This window comes from Hermetia illucens, chromosome 1, assembly GCF_905115235.1.
Source record: "Hermetia illucens chromosome 1, iHerIll2.2.curated.20191125, whole genome shotgun sequence".
Taxonomy (NCBI): domain Eukaryota; kingdom Metazoa; phylum Arthropoda; class Insecta; order Diptera; family Stratiomyidae; genus Hermetia; species Hermetia illucens.
In genome coordinates this window covers 117,519,366-117,534,414 of record NC_051849.1, presented here as the reverse complement: position 1 = coordinate 117,534,414, position 15,049 = coordinate 117,519,366, and the positions used below count along the sequence as shown (strand labels likewise).

The window sequence follows — 15,049 nt, the reverse complement described above, 5'->3', positions numbered from 1 at the left end:
TGACGGCGTCTATAAATTGGGATACAAAATGCTGGGAAATCGAATGGCAAATTGTTGTTGTAATGTATTTCTCGGTATAAGTTACAAAGTAACCATCATGTCGGAAGGCTCAACCACCTTGTATCTTTTATCATACAGGTTTTTAACCGGGCAGTAGAAAACCCAATAGGAAAACTTGGAAGCCATTTCATTGGAAATGAAATTGAAACGTTTCTCGTCCAGACCGAAAATCTTTCCCTAGAAACAGACATTTCAACACGTTTTGGGGTTCTGTCTGCCGTATCACCCACACTTTTCCCAAAAGCAGTTATAACTGTTGACATGAAGTTTGGTGAAAAGGTTGAAGCCGTGAATCTTCACGCATGCACTGAATCACATCGGTTTATATTGCAATGGCTATTTCCAAAAGTTTTCCAGCCGAAAAATCTGCAAATAACCATGGCCGAGCCCGGATCAACTGGCCGTTGATGGGATTTGAAAAAGAGACTCACACCTTGAACAGCCGGGAAGGCGACGCTGCGGAGAACGATCTGGGAATTTCCCATGAGCGAGAAAAGTGCTGAAACGATTTTCACCTGTACCTGTTCCGCGGATCAGCCGGTGACTTTGGGAGTGAAAATTTCGTTCTTTTTGCAAGAATTGGAGTTTTATAGTGCGAGAAGCGTTGACGGGAGAATAAAAATTTAAATAGATTTGTGGAATTTGAGCTTCTTATTAGAGTGAGTGTTTTGCAATTCGCAGTGCCAAGCGAACACGATTTCAGATCACAAGATTTTTCGGAGAAAGTACTGTAACCAATTAACGATACCGCTGTATGAGCTACTAGTGCAGTCGAAGGACCCGTGAGAAGGCTGTGAATCACCAAGTACTATACTTAGTACACCTCAAGCCCGCTATAAAATCATCAATTAGTTTTATTAAATCTGAGCTCTGTAAGTCGCAAACAAGCGCGCAGTACGGGCTCTAACTGCAATGTTGAAAGAATTGAAGCTGGTCGTTAGCGTCGCCAGTGCGTAATCATCATCCCCTTGCAATTGAGGCTATCGAGCGTGACGAACATTTCGCTTTTTTGTGGGTATTGGAGATAGACGAAGTCCACTTTAATTTTGGAGACAGACAGCAAACACTATCCTTCAGTTTAATGCATTTTATTCAACTAGGTAATGCGTACGGCGCTTTACTCAGCCTATTCCGGCCCATTAACCATCCCATTCATCGGAGTCGATTCAAGGAAAATATCGTTTTTTTGTGGCAACCTGTTGGGGTGGCTCATTGCTAACCGCACGCAACGCGACGCATCGAAAACCAGCTCTAGAAGAAATCACGAAGTTTTAAAGTGATGTTTGAGGGAAAATTCCGTGGAGTTTTGGTGTCTCGAGGAAAATCCACATTCGTACTGGACGATCCAAATTGTTAAATTTCAAAATATTCTAGAATTTCAACGGAAAACTGATTAAAAACGACGAAATCAGGAATAAATGATTACTTATTCAATAGAAAGGAAATTGAGGAATATTTGAATTAATAGAGAATAAAATATATGCAATTAATACTTTAGTGGTCTAACTATTTTATTCGCAGACAGAAAATTTAAGTTTTATTTTGCATTAATCTCACTTTCTTCTTTTTTTATATTTTTTTTATTTCGATTTAATTTCTTTTTTTCATCTCATTTTTTGATCTCATTTTACTTTTATATATATTTTTAATTGCATGAATATAAAATGAATTTGAGATAATTTTTTTTCTTCGATTTGAGGGTTTCCACCCTCTCTCTTCCTCCTTATCCCCGCAAAACCCTAATAGGGATATCCTGTAATTAATGGCCTAAAGATGTCAAGGATGGGAGGGAACCTCAGGGGCCGCGCCTCGATAACTATATGAGGCAGAATAAACAATGATCGGGGCTGTAATCCGTCGTGGATCTTCCCTCTCGATCGCGTGCCGCACTCAGGTCCGGAGACTTACGGCTCCACGCGCGCGGTGGAGCCGTTTTTCCATTTTCCATATTTAGATCGCGTTCTGGTTTTTATCGTTAAGCGTCGCGAATTTCTTTGTTTATGGTCCATTTTTAAATCCGGTGTTAATTCTCGCTCCTGGCTAGCACAGAGGCGTACAAGAACGTGTCAACTGAGCACTTTGATGGAGCTTCAGCCTTTGCGGGGGGACTTTCACGGTCAATTTCGCCAACTTTTTAGGTTTCTGGGATAGTTCTTCCCTCTAGGTCGTTTTCGGACACTAAGGATGATCCTTTGATCATCCTATTTCCTTTAGGCGCCCAACGTAGAGTCCAACATTTCCTGGATTCAAGCCTAATTTCTTATTTACAGATTTTCTGAATCAGTTGAAGATAGCCTATTCCAGCTCACAACTTCATTTGGTGATGTCGGATAGAGAATCAATAGATTCTCAACATTGTTCCCGGCTAGGCTCCACGTACACTTACCTTCACGTTTCTGATTTTAGTTTCCACGCCTTTTCCTCCGGAAACAAGTGTTTCTAAACTATATGCTGAAAGGTATTGTCGTCCGAGCTTCTGAGGAGTGTCTTTCCCTACCTTTATGTGAAACAGCTATCGCTTCGCTTTAGAATTTGAAAAAACTAAATATTCTTCCTTCTTCATAAGGATGAAGTGACGGGTGAGATGAATCCTTCAAGGAATACGGAGGTAGTCGGCTATATGCTGTGCCGTTCCGTCTTTAATGATTCATCTTCACTTTGTTCTCTGAATTCACAAGAGAAAGATTGAATTCTCGCTATTCCTTTTGTTTTCTTTTATTTAATATTCTACGACGGGGAGCAACTTAACCCACCGTGTGTGTTTTTCTACACACAGGTGAAACAATTTTTGAGGTTGGGTTGGCATTTTGGCCATCCGAGAGTTTTGCAGGAGTTGTAAATAAGGAGTCGACAATTTAGGGAAAGAGGAGTCCTGGTATTTCATTATTATTATTTTTTTTCATCTTTCCCAAATGTGTGATAAGTCGGTCGTTACTTTAGATTATTACCTTATTTGATTTTTTTTAGATTTTTTATTATTCACTTTCCTTTGCTTTGTTTCCTTCCTTTTTTCTTTTCGGTTGATTCGATCATTTCACTTTTTTCTTTTATATACTATGCTTCTTTTTCTACTTCGATCCTCTTTATGTTTTTGTTACATTATCGAGATAACTTTTCACGTGTCCTGTATCGCCTTCCTTCCACGCTACCTCTACATCAATGGAGCTATGCTGAGGTTGACCTGAGTATGCGAGGAGGGATCCTGTGGTTGGGTTAATCCTTCCACGCGGCATGCTAGGGCGACGGACGCAAATATTGCTTCATAGATTGAAAAATTGGTTCGAGAGCAATTTTCTGCCGTTCGAGATTCGGACCCGAACACGCACTAAGTGTGTCAAGCAGCTCGAGATCACGTGGTAACCTCGGCCAACACAACCCTACAAGAGATTTCACCCTGCTCTGTACTTATGTACACACTCTTTTCAGAAACAAAGCATCAGATTGGTACTAGGACTGCCACTAGTCTCCCAAACGAGTCGAGAGGACATCTTTTCGTGAAGCTCTTCGTCAACAGCTTAAGGATTCTCTAGATGACTGGGATATCCTTGAACTGGTGCCAGACCGCATGCAAGGTCCATCCAAAGATTTCGACAGGTACTATAAAGCTGTGTCTTCCCTAGCCAATAGGCTAGAAAATTCCTTACCGCAAGACAAATTGGGTAGAGTTATTACGTCGTGGGCTGAGACCCGACGTTCGGGGCAACTTCTCTATTTTCCAGCTAGTACGGTTCGCAAGCTGCTTAAGTTAGTGCAGCAGAGCGAAATTTTAGAGGAGCGTCTATCAAGCAGGCTCTCTAACCAATTGTGCAGCTATTCTGCTGAATCTGAATAGGGTGTTGGCATAAAGAACATCTCAGGAAATCCTCAGTCGGAGATTCAATATCGTGTTTGTCTTTTGTTTCGGTTGCGGGCACCCGAATACTCGTAAGCCCGTATGTCCAAAATGTTGAGTTCCAGAGCGCAGCCCCAATCATCAGGGCGTTCTTGCATCGGACGCACATAACTGCGCAGGCAATGCGACAACGTCTTCCACTGTAACTTTGAAAGTTACCGTGTTGAAGCGGTCTGACAACTTAGATATGACTTACCCGGATTTGACCCCACCACCTATTATTTCAAGAAAACTGGTGCTTTCGGTTTTGAGGCCGTACCACGTAAAACTGCAACAATACCATGCGGCCAGAAAACGGATCTTCAGAGTAGCAGAGATGGCCTCGAAAAAGCCTAAGCGCTCAACACTTCGCTTACGTCAATATTGGCGGCGAATAATATGCAACCGACGTCTCTGCTACTCTGCCGTTCGCACAAGTCCGTCCGGCAATGATATTCGAACGAATGCAGATGTCACAGTCTTGAGTGAACCTGTTTCCGGACTGGTTGATATCGTAAGTGGCTTAGCTTCGGATTTCGCCCGGAAAATTATTAACGACGGTCGGTACAATTGGGAGCAATTACGCATCGATCTCAAGACAACCGCCGGGACTAGCCACTCAACTGTAGGCAGAGTGTTGGTTGACATCACGTTTCGTTATCGGACGGAATCGATGTCGTTCCTCCTTATCCCGTCGTTAACTCAAAATCTTTACCTTGGAGCCGATTTTGTGTGGAAGTTCGGACTCGCACAGAACTTATTTGCACCTTTCTTATGTTCCATCGAAAATTTCGAGGACGTCAATCAACACCAGTTGACGACACACCAGCGAGCAAGGCTCGAGGCTGTCATTGGCAGTTTTCAATCTTTCGAGTCGGAGGGCTTAGGACCTTCAAGTCTAACGACACACGTCATCGACGTCGGGAATAATAAACTGATCAAACAGAGACACGTCTCAGTCTCTCCCGCCATCGAACAGCTTCTCTACGAAGAAATTGATCGGATGCTGGCTTTGGGAATCATCGCAAAACGCTCGATCTTCGCCAATTACCCTTGTGGCGAAACCTGGAAAAGTGCGACTTTGCCTTGAGGCGCGTAAGATGAACAGTGTAACCGTGAAGGACGCTTATCCGTTAGCTCTCATTGAGGAGGTTTTCAGTCGTCTCCCGAAGGCTAGATTCATGACGAATCTAGATCAGAAGGATCTGTCCTGGCAAATTCCTCTGAGGCGTCCAAGGATAAAATTGCCTTCACTGCTCCAGAGTGGCTGCTCTATCAGTTCGTGACCATGCCGTTTGAGCTTTGCAATGCACCTCAAACCATGCAGCGACCAATGAACAAAGTCCATCCCTTGCCATTTACGCCTTCAAATCTTTGTATATCTGGATGACTTGTTGTTCATCACAAAGACCTTCGACCAGCACCCGCTACTCTTAAGCGAAGTGGCTCACTGTATGAGACACGCTGCCTTGACGTTGAATATCCGGAAGAGGAAGTTTGTCATGCTGACTACACCGTTCACAGACATTCTTCGGAGGAAACGTCAGTTCATTTGGTCTGAGGAAACCATCCCGGTGACGTTCTGAAAACGAGTCTCTCTTCGGCTCCAGCTTGCATAGCCCCGACTTCTCCAAGCTTATCGCCATACATTGTGACGCAAGTCAACATGGCATAGCAGTAGTAGTAGTGCTGATGCAGAAAACAGAGGAGGGACATGAAGTTCCGATAGCGTATATGTCGAAGAAGCTTACCCAACCTCAACGGAATTACACTGTCACTAAACAGGAATGTCTGGCAGCGGTGGAAGCAATGCGTAAATTTCCAGCGTATATTGAAGGCACAACATTCGAAGTGGTAACTGACCACGCTTCGCTCAAATGGCTGATGAACCAATCCGACCATCACGGTAGACTGGCCAAATGGGCATTGAAGCTTCAAGGATTCTCGTTCATCATCAAACAGAAAGGGATCACAACATCTGGTTCCGGATTCTTTGTTTCGAATGTATTCACCAGCGGAGGTGGATGCTTTGGAGAGAAGTGGGAACAACGCAGACGTGGATTTTGATTCACCACATTTTCGTTCTGCGGACTATTTGCAATAATCGAGGGTATTAGGGAGAATTCCAACAAACTCACTGATCTGCAGATGTGCGATGGATTGGTATACAAGCGAACCAATCATGCTTCAGGAGATGAGCTGCAGGAACAACAGGCTTGGATTCCGGAGGAGGTGACAAGTGAGGTGATCACCCGTGCCCATGATCATCCTTTGAGTGCACATAGGGGGGTTGGTAAAACCTTGGGTTTCCCAAGTCAAGGACTATATCCGCAATTGTGAAACGTGCAAGACATTAAAAGCTTCCAACCAAACGCTCCAGCCTATAATGGGAAAAGCGCTTTGATCGGCCCATACCCCGGATCTCGCGCCGGAAATATAGGAGCAATAGCCGTTCTCGATTCTTTCTCGAAGTTTTCATTTGTGAAAGCAATTGAACCGTTTACCGCGAACATGAAGACTGAGTACTTCAGGAAGAGAATCTTTCATGTATTTGGAATCCCTGAGTCGATCACGTCTAATAATGGGGTACAGTTCAAATCCGTGGTTTTCAACGATCTTTTAAACCAGTATGGCATGCAACACATTTACATTGCTTTATATTCCCCGCAGACAAACGCCTCGGAGTGATTGGGATAACAAGCTGTCATCCATCAACTGTGCTGTGCGTTCAGTGAAACACGTCTCGATAGGGACTTCCCCCTATCACGCCGTTTTTGGGCACAGCCTGGTCATCTATAGAAGTACCTACGCCCTTTTACGACGAATGAACGCCTTGCATGATGCGACCTCGGAGGTCTGTTCCCAAGATAAACTTGCTATTTTGAAAGCAGAGGTTCAAAAGCGCATCCTACAAGTAAGAGCGGCTGAAGATCCTGAGCTCTTGAATTTTAGATCGGAGATAGCGCGTATAACCAGCTCTTCAACTTAAGAAGTGCAGCAAAGCGGTACAATGCCAAACTGGATCGCGAAAGCGAAGATCATCGGTAGAGTCGGAGCAGTTCAATAGGAGTTGGAGGACATGGGAGGTAGTAACCTGTGCGTCGCTCACGCGAAGGACTTCAAGGCCTAACTCACTATCCGGATCGTTGGCTGCCTTTCCTGGTAAAGCACGCCTGTCTTTCCTCCAGCTGCTCTCGGAAACCCAGCTGCCCTGTAGTGACCGCGGCTTCACGAGAGGAGCGGAATCTCATTCGCCTCTTTCTGAATTAATTTGCTCAAATAATTATTCCATAATGTGCAGTTAACCTAATGTTCGCCGCAGATTGCACAATATTGAATGCATTTGGGTAAATTGATCTTGACAGAGGGGAATGATTTGCCACATCCGTAAGAGCACGCACATGTTGCTGCAACATAAACTCTCGGAGTTCAACCAAGTTCAAAGTGAGCGTAGCGGCATGGGGACCAGTTCGTGAGTGAACAGCGAGTCAACAGCCGGTGGGATTGGGAGAAAGGTTTTGGGTGGCACCTCGAACAGTCGTGAAAGCAAAACTGTGGGGAACGAGCTCCCAATTTCCCTTGAGCCAAGAATGGTAAGCATCGCGGGAAGACGAATTGTTCTTTTTGAAACGTTTCCAAAAGTTCTGTTGGGTGAATTATTGTGAATTCATGAACCTCTTCCGCTCTTTGATTCAAACAAGGAAAATTTGAAAATCTGGATTTCGCCAGGTTCTTGTCTTGCGGTGTGTTTGACAAAAGCCGATAAAAATATATCCAAAATTTTCGAAAGAAGGAAAATTAATTGCGAAAATTTCGACAGGAAAATATCGTTTTTAAGGTTTTGTGTAAAATAAAACTTTATTAAAATCGATTCAATGTCTGTCTGTCTGTCTGTCTATCACATGTATTTTGCTCCAAAACGGCTAAACCAATCCGAACGAAATTTGGTGGACAGATGAGAACTATGAAATCTCACGCATACAATGAGTGGCATAAATTTAGGTGAAGTTTAGTTTATGCAACGGGGTGATTCAAACATTTTTTTCACCGGATATAATCGTGTAGGGTATCAAATGAATTAGTACTTTCCGAAACTGATATTAGTTCTGGCATAAATTGCAAAGTGCATGAGTAAGGAGTCAAAATGTACGCACTTGAAATGAGACAGAACTCATTTTCAGAAACTACCCAACCTTAAATTCCGAAAAAAATCAGGGTGGTGCACTTAGATGAAATCTAGGCCTCAAAATATGTTCCATTCCGATATCTGCTCAAATAAACTTACTGATAGTATATTACTACTTTTTAGAAATTTACTGCAAAACCCCCCTTAGATTCATCCTAGGACTTCCGAATTTTGTACCAGCATAGAGGACAATAATTTTGTGGAAATCTGGCCATTAACGCCAAAGTTATCGCAGTCCAAACTTAGCAATTTCGCGCGGATTTACTGCTTCCAAAGCCATGCAATAAGATCATAATTAACCGGAATAATTGACATTCGCATGAAATATTAAGGTCGCATTTATGACGAATCTACTTATCTGCAGCCCTTTTTAAGGTTTTGTGTAAAACACTTATGTGAAATCTAATTTTCGAGAGATGTCCCATTCCGCAATCTGCTCAAATAAATTATCAACTATTAGAAATTGACTAAAAAACTCCCCTTAAGTTCATCCTAGGTATACTAAATTTTGCACCGAAATAGAGGACAGTCTCGTGCATACACATGCCAAGTTCCATGAAAATCCAATTATTAGTGTCAAAGTTATAGAAGTTCAAACTTATCAATTTCGTGCGAATTAATAGCTTCCTAAACCATACAAATAACATGTTGACGTCATAATTAACGAGAATAATTGACATTTGAGTGACATATTAAAATTCCATTCAAGAAGAATCTAATTCTCCCTAGCTCTTCTTTATATTTAATGCTGGTTAAATTCTTGGCAGCAGAAATCCAGGGCAAGTCTAGCAGAAAGTATCCCAAGGATGTGGATAGTTATTTTCTGGTAAGTTGAGATTTTTTTACCCCTATGTCACCTACCCCACCCAATCCTAATTCATATTCTATTCTCCCACGTATTCTTAGAATTAGTATTTGTAAGCAATTAGATTAGATTTCGGAAAGTGAAAGTGAAAATACTACTACTCACTATTATTAGTGAGAATCAACTAAAAAATACAAATCCATACATAAATGAAAAAATTCAAATACTAATAATAATACAATGGCAAACGACGGAAACGAAATAGTTATAACTTCTGTCGATACTTTTAATTCTCTACGCGATTCGAATGTAATATAAGATTTGCCAAAGTTCGATGGAAACGCGCGTCTTCTTTTCGATTTTTTGAAAAATGTGAACGAAATTCTTTCCCTAATTAGTTCCACAAGTGGTACCCCAGTAATATAAATATGTATTTTCTAATCCACTATCATATAAAAATCTTGCGGTTTTGGGAGGGCATGTATATTCTAATCCAGTTTCATATAAAAATCTTGTGGTTTGGTTACTCCTCATCCCAGTTTTCAAAACCCACCCATCCTCAGCGCCACTCCTAGCTTCCTTTCCCAAACCCCTCCCGCATGCCCCCCTTCCCAACCCACATCCTAGTTCCTTCCCCCGCCCGCCCGCTTTTATAAAAAAATTAACGAGTGGAGGTTTTTTTCGAATTTTTCTCCAGATCACAATTCATTCTTTACAATTTCTTCTTTAGTGATAAGTTGGTTTAAGCCATAGTTTTTACCTTAGATTAAGTTAAGCTGTTAAGGTAGTACATAAGTTAGGTTAATTTAGACATGTAATATTATAGGATAAATAAAAAATATTGTTTTCGCATGTTGTTTTCGCCGGCCGGTTTGGCACGTGTTATGTGCGGGTTTGTTGATGTGTTGGGCTGATAAGGGGTTTGGCACGTGTATGTTTGTGGAGATTGGCGTGAGTTATAGATCCCAGGGGATCCCATACATGTAAAAGGGGGGTAAAAATTATTTTCACGGAATTTAGTCATGTGTATCAAATGAAAGGTAAAAGGTAAAAGGTAAAAGTGCTTTTCGAAGCCGGTCTTAGTTTTGAGATTTGTTAGAAAGGCAGGGTGTAAGCGGGGTGAAAAGTGATGATGACCCATTCTCAGAAACTACCCAACCGAAAAATCTGAAAAAATTCATGAAGCTGGCTCTATATGATGCCCAGGCCTCAAAATACTCTCCATATCGATATCTGCTCAAATTAAATTGATAATAGTATGTTACCATATTTTAGGAAAAATTGAGTAAAACCTGCCTTAAGTTTATCTCATAGCTATAAAAGTTGGTAGTAGTATAAAATATAATATGAAGCATATTATCTTCAAGTTTGATCAAAATCATACTATGAGTAACAAAGTTACAATAGCTCAAAGTTATCTTTACCGTGTAAATCTGTAAATCTGACATGCTAAATGCATAACGGACTACGTACAAATGGGATAGTTCTACACTCAAATATACTCACGCCCGGCTTCCGGTTTCAAGACTTGATTGTAAATTGTTAGGTTCCGAGTTGTTCCAGTTGCAGCTTGTTTATGTGGGGAGATGTAAAATTTATTTGATAGAATGATGTCGGATATACATATGTACATTTATTTGGTCCCAGAAAGTTGTTGATTTAGATATTTAGGTGATTTCGTTTACAGAAATTGGTGGTTGGGTTCTGCCTCGAAGATTTATACTTTCTTATCTCGATGATGGAGTTCGCACTAGGCTGGTCCCTTGTTGATGATTTTCGCAATACATTTTGACTGACTAACTTTCCTCCAATTTGGCGTTTGGTGGCAGTGGAACGTTCCCTCGATGTGGTTGCATTTTTCATCAAAACTTTGGGTTTGCTCGGTATAAAGGATTAGGTAGGGTTTTATTCGGATTATTTTTGTTCCTTGGATAGGTAGAGGAATAACATGGAAGAGTGTGTTGGATTCTCTCAGAGTAAAGGGGATTCTAATGTTAAAAATAACATTCGTTCCATTTGAGTAGGCTTGTATACTTAAGGGGGTCATCATGTGTCGGATCCGCGGAATTGAATTTTTCTTTTTGGCATCAGTTATAACTATTATAGATAGAGTGTAGAATATATGGGTCCGAATGAAGTTCGAATGACTTCACCAAAACCACAAGAATTGAAGCCAAGCCTGTACATGTGTTTCTTCAAGAAACCTAAGGGTTATGGATTAGGTATAGCAGATTAATGATCAGTTAAGATTTTATAGCTGCAAATCACATTCTACTTTCTAAATGCGTTTTTCTCGAAACAGCATATTGAAAATCTGCTGCCACCATAGCCCAAAATCTATCCAACGAAATTCTTTGACATTTTCTGAATAAATCCAGAACATATTTCTACGATCCGCAAGCTAGGATTTCATTGAGTAGATTCATTGGGTACTTTTTTTTTATTCATTAAAGAAGCGTTGAGAAAACACCAAAATTCACAAAAAAAAACGTTTAAGAAGGCACCAAAAATTTAGTTTTCAATATTTTTTAATAATCCTAGTTTGCGGAGTGCAGTTAAAATGTCGTTTCCTTAAGATGATCGCAGCGCCCTCTAGCGTGGCAACAGGAAATCACCTTTTTTGGAGATGGGTGTATAAATTGCTCTATATTTCAATAATGAACTATGCTATTGGCTGGAAAAATTACTACGCATGCTGAAGATATTAATAAATATATGGTGGAACATTCAAATTTGTATTTTTATCCAATTCTTCGCAAAAAATTTCAAAAAAAAGCGAAAAAAAACGTCCTTCACACGGGATGACGCCCTTAATAACTCATAAATATGTTCTATTGTCGTAATGCCGATATTCTGATTTTCAAATGTATGATTTATCTCTGTTAATTCGTGAGGGTTTAGTATCATTTTCGGGATTACATTGAGTTTCGCTAGGACAATTGCTTCAGCAAGTGCCTGTGATATTCATTCAGTAAATCGAAGTTGCAATTAATTTGATTCAAATATTGCGAATACTTGTAAATTTTATAATCATTTCTGATTTGGTTCTGGAAACTGTCGTTCAAATATTTGAGGTACCCTACTCCTTATTGTTGATCAATATGCTTTGTTATGTTTCCAAATCGTCTAATATGATATCAATTCGCTTATTAATTCTCTCGGCGTCGTTAGCGTCCAAACTGCCAGTGATTCCCTTAATGATGGTACCCAGTCGGTTTTTCAACCCTCTTTTTGTCCGTTTGCGAGGTGTTATGGATAAGAGTTTGTTATTAACTTCCTTGAGTGTCCTAAGTGAGTCAGTTATTCTATCAATGTTCTCTTTGTACTCGTCTAGCCATATTATGTGTATTAGGTCACTGTATGATGTAACTAAACGTGCATCGCCAAGTTTTATTGGTAATAGTCCACTCCTAGTGGTCAGGTCCTGCAAGTCTATTTTCTGTCCGAGGAATGTCAGAAGTTGCCTAAAATTTTCGTCTTTTTTTAAGGTTTTGTGTAAACACAAAACCTTATTAAAATCGGTTTACCGTCTGTCTGTCTGTCTGTCTGTCTGTCTATCTGTCCGTCACACGCTTTTTTCTCGGAAAGAGTTACAGCGATTGGCACCAAATTTGGTAAAAAGGTGGGAACTGTGAACGCTCACGTATACAGTGAGTTACATCCTCTTACGTCGAATTTCAGCGGGGGTCCCCATACATGCAAAAGGGGGGTGTAATTTTTTTTTTCATCAAATATAGTCACATGGGGTATCAAATTAAAGGTCTCAGTTAGTACTTTTCGAAAACGGTCTTAGTTTTGACATTTGTTGGAAAGGTGGGGAGTGCGGGGGGTTGAAAGTGACCATTCCTTTACGGGGGCCATTCTCAGAAACTACCCATCCGAAAAATCTGAAAAAAATCAAGAGGCTGCCACTATATGGTGCCTGGGCTCCGAAATACCTTCCACACTGATATCTGCACAAATAAAGTTAATAATAGCATAGCATAATAGCATATTACTATAATTTTTAGTAATTCGCTGCAAAACCCCCCTTAAGTTCATGCTAGGACCACGAAATTTCGCAACAATATAGAGCATGATGTTACCAAGTTTGGTGGAAATCGCACTATTGCTAACAAAGTTATAATACGTCACAGTTGTCGCTTCTTTGCAAATTCAAGGCTATAAATGTCAATATCATCCGAAAGTGGATATTCTCACATAATATTGTATATGCATATATTACGTGCTACGTACTAAGAAATGCACAAAACCTTTCGTACCTGAAGCGTCCAGCTTCCGGTTTCCCGACTTGTTTTATTTTTACCTCGTGGATTTTTTTATTTTTATTAGCAAAAGTAGTAATGTGATTGTACTCTTTTACTTTCTCACATAAAAACCTACGAGTTAGTTTATTTCTTCTACATTCCCTGCGGTATATTATAGATCCCTCATTAATAGCTAATTTTTTCCTTGATAGTTCTTCTAGTTCTGCTTTGATCTCTGGATAGAGTTTATCTCGAAATTCCCTAAGCGTTTCTAAGTACTCATGTCCGTTGTTATGTTTTATGTTTTTATTGAACTTATACGTCCTTGTCAAGAACTGCGGAACTACTGACGCAATACACGCTGCGCGGTTACTCATGGAGAAACACCGTGAGAAGCATCGCCCTCTTTACATTGCCTTTCTGGATCTAGAGAAACCATTTGACCGTGTACCACACGAACTCATCTGGTATGCTTTACGACAACACTTCGTGCCAGAAGAACTCGTGCGCTGGGTTCAATTGCTCTACCACGATCCGAAAAGTAAAGTTCGAAGTATGGCAGGTGTATCAAAACCGCTTCGTATCTCTGTTGGTGTTCATCAAGGAAGTGCCCTCTCACCACTCCTCTTTGTCCTTGTTATGGACACCGTCACACGGGATATCCAACGTCCAGCGCCCTACACACTGCTTTATGCAGATGATGTTTCCCTAGCATCTGATAGCAGAAATGATCTCGAGCAACTTGTTCAAAAATGGAATGATCGCCTCATGCAACACGGTCTCAGATTGAATTTAAACAAAACTGAATTTTTGACGACCGACCCCCATGAAACAGACACAATCACCGTCAGTGGCAGTGATCTGCCCAGTACTGAGCGATTTAAATACCTCGGGTCAACGCTATCAGCCAATGGAGAACTGCGTTATGAAATTGCTTCACGCATTAACGCAACCTGGATGAAGTGGCATTCCACAACTGGTGTCCTTTGTGATTGACGTATCAACGAACGTCTCAAATCTAAAATTTACCTCAATGTCGTCCGTCCAGTCGCTCTCTATGATTCTGAGTGTTGGCCGACCACAAATGACAATGAACGGCGTCTTGCGGTAATGGAGATGAAGATGCTACGTTGGACTAGTGGCGTCACACGTTTAGATCACATCCGAAATGAGGATATCCGCGATCGTTATGGGGTTGCACCGATCGTAGAAAAGTTGCGAGATAGGCGTCTTCGATGGTATGGTCATGCAATTCGTGCAAACGAGAATTCACTTGCCAAGATTGGTCTGAACATCGAAGTCGATGGTAAACGACCAAAAGGCAGACCTAAGCAACGGTGGCTTGATACGCTGGATGGGGATTTGAAAGCCTCGAGATTGCACCCAGATCAGGCATTCGATAGAGCCAAATGGCGAAGCCGATCACGACGAGCCAACCCCGCTTGTGAACGGGACAAAGGCTGAAGAAGAAGATACGTCCTTCCGTAAAATAACTGGAATGGGGTATACTTTCTTATGACTTCATTCCGGATATCTTCAGGATCTTTGCCCCGGTGGTTATGGTGTATTCATCATGTCATGGTTGAATTGACTCTCTGAACAGGGGCATTGCTGTTTGTTTGTTGAAACGAGGTGATATGCTGATGATATGATTAATATCATATTGTTTACAGAATTCTGTAAATGTTGAGGAGGTAAATTCGGTTCCTTGATCCATGGCAAAAGTTATAATGTTTTCAGGTACGTCGTGAAGGCTAATAAAATGTCTCGCGAGGCCATTTCGAGCAGCCAAAGCTGCAGCGAATTTGGAGAATTGGTCGATTAACGTAAGAACATATTGTTTGTCGATTGTATAAATATCCATGTGCAATGTTTCAAGG

General features: G+C 41.1%; 1 long non-coding RNA gene across 1 annotated transcript; it reads right to left on the bottom strand.

Moving 5' to 3' along the window:
- Positions 1-978: 978 nt before the first annotated feature.
- LOC119647211 lies at positions 979-4,246 on the bottom strand. Its single transcript, XR_005248813.1, has 2 exons — positions 4,149-4,246; positions 979-1,430 (listed from the first exon to the last, which is right to left on the bottom strand). It is a non-coding gene; the product is annotated as an uncharacterized LOC119647211 (long non-coding RNA).
- Between the last annotated feature and the right edge of the window lie 10,803 nt (positions 4,247-15,049).